The following is a 2,522-nucleotide window of genomic DNA, read 5'->3' as shown; positions in this document are numbered from 1 at the left end:
TGGAATTGATTCAATTATGGAATCATGAATAGTCATTGGTTCAGCTGTCCATAGACATGGTAATCTAGACTTTTTCTATGATATGTGGGACGATTTTTCTTAAAAAGTCTTAGCAAGACAGCATCTTTAACATACATAAATAATATCTAGATAATAGAAAGAAATAGCAATATATAAACGAATAACTTTTTGAATCTGCATCTTCAAGTGACTCAATAGGATAGATTAAATGATTTCCTACTTTTTGGAGTACCAAAGATTCCACTTCCAAGGAATCATTAAAAATATTTATTAAATATATTTATAATTTAAATTGAAAAAGTTTCCTATTTAGACATCATTATTTAATTTGATTTCATTTGAAGAAAACTGGACAATAAGCATCACGTTTGATCCTCATAGGAAGATAAGTCTTTCTTTTTTAATTGACTCATCACTGATTTAATCTAAAATAGATCAAAAAAAAGAAGAAATAAATCCCATTTTTTTCATTTTCATGAGATGTATAAAAAAACAATGGAAGTTAAGATTTGAATCTTTACTCTTTTCATCTGATTACGAAAATCAAAAAATAATAGGGAGGGGTTTTCGTATCTATCAGATAGACTGAACAGTTGTCACTGTTATAGATATTCTATAATATAGAATTGAAATAATTTCAGTTTAAATAATTTAAGGGATCGCAAATGTTTTTCACAAAAACCAAAAAATTATTGTCATTGAAATAGAACGATACATACCATATAAGCTAAACATTTCCCCATTTTATATGATTCTATCATATGTATTTTCTTTAACATGGGGTTGAGTAATATTTCAATAATTGACTCTTGTGATAAAGTGAATAAAATAAAAGGGATAGGATAAATCACCCCTGCCTCAATCGTTACATAGATTTCCAATTTTTCATTAGAACCAAACACGAAATACCTAAATAAAATGAGATTCAAAGAAAAAATATTGGCTCCATAACATATTTCTATATGATATGGAACTTGATCATTTGTTAATGAGATTCGAAGAGACACGGGTAATTAAATTAATATGGATTAACTCCTATCCACTCCCCTACTTCTTTCTATGGGAATAATGGAGCATAAAAAAATGGATATGCGCTGGGACGGAAGGATTCGAACCTCCGAATAGCGGGATCAAAACCCGGTGCCTTACCACTTGGCCACGCCCCATTTCAATTTCTAATCTACACTAAGAAACAATAATATTGGTATTGGTTGTTTGTCAACTCCAGTCCAAATATCTATATATCTATAGAATAGATTGGTACTAGGATTTTGATACATATAGATATAGAATTCAACTTAATTTATTGATCATTACATAGAATTCAAGTAAGATATTGTATGAAAGTATGATTTCTTCTATTCTCCTTTGAGAATTGGAGGATTTTTGGTTGGGTGGGTTCAAAGAAAAAGAAGGATTTTTTGTCTAGCTTACTTACTTTCTTCCTTTTTCCTTATATCAAAAACTCAATCAAAGTGCAATTATCTCCAAGAACAAAATGTCTGTTATGCTTAATATCGTTAGTTTGATCTGTATTTGTATTAATTCTGCCCTTTATCCGAGTAGTTTTGTCTTCGGCAAATTGCCAGAAGCCTATGCTTTTTTGAATCCAATCGTAGATGTTATGCCAGTCATACCTGTGCTTTTTTTTCTCTTAGCTTTTGTTTGGCAAGCTGCTGTAAGTTTTCGATGAGATCCTTAATAATAATATCTTAGAAAATGCATGATTTCTTCGAGAAAAAATTCTAACAATTGAAAAATCAGATAAGTTTTAGAGTATGAACCCTCGATTCGCACACTGAAATTCTTGGATAGGCGCCATAAATCAGGCTTACCCCCACTTCCTCCCTTTTGACCCTTTTCCAGTGAAAGACCCTAACCCTATTAGGGTCTCCCACAATATCTAATTTGGATATAAACGAAAATTTTTTTTAATGAAAAACAAATGAATTTGTGATAATTCATTTCTATTTCTAGAAAAAAACCTCATTTCTTGGTGTCAAAATAGGATATGTGGTAGAAAAATGGAAGATCTACTCTCTTTTTTTTTCCAAAAAATCATCTTGGAGATTGTGTAATGCTTACTCTGAAACTCTTCGTTTATACCGTAGTGATATTTTTTGTTTCTCTCTTTATCTTTGGATTCCTATCTAATGATCCGGGGCGTAATCCTGGACGTGAAGAATAAAATCCAAAGGGTTTTTTCCTTGGTTAATTTTCAAATTTTCTTAGGATTTTATCTATTCCACACGTTTAACTAAGATTTTCAAAATTTGAAAAAAAAAAATAAATCAAGTCATCAACGGAAACGGAAAGAGAGGGATTCGAACCCTCGGTACGAATAACTCGTACAACGGATTAGCAATCCGACGCTTTAGTCCACTCAGCCATCTCTCCCAATTGAAAAAGATAATTACTACATTACACATAATGTAAGGAGTCTTTCTTTCTCTCTCTTCTTTCTCTATTCTATTATATATAGAGAGATCCACAAATCAGGA

General features: G+C 31.1%; 1 non-coding gene across 1 annotated transcript; it reads right to left on the bottom strand.

Annotated features, from left to right (window-relative positions):
* Positions 1-2,330: 2,330 nt before the first annotated feature.
* Positions 2,331-2,418, bottom strand: TRNAS-GCU (transfer RNA serine (anticodon GCU)). The gene has a single exon. It is a non-coding gene; the product is annotated as a tRNA-Ser (tRNA).
* Between the last annotated feature and the right edge of the window lie 104 nt (positions 2,419-2,522).

The sequence above is a fragment of the Sesamum indicum genome, unplaced genomic scaffold (assembly GCF_026168435.1).
Source record: "Sesamum indicum cultivar Baizhima isolate 11 unplaced genomic scaffold, ASM2616843v1 HiC_scaffold_62, whole genome shotgun sequence".
Classification (NCBI taxonomy): Eukaryota; Viridiplantae; Streptophyta; class Magnoliopsida; order Lamiales; family Pedaliaceae; genus Sesamum; species Sesamum indicum.
The sequence above is the reverse complement of the archived record's forward strand: the minus strand, read 5'-3'. Positions and strand labels throughout refer to the sequence as shown.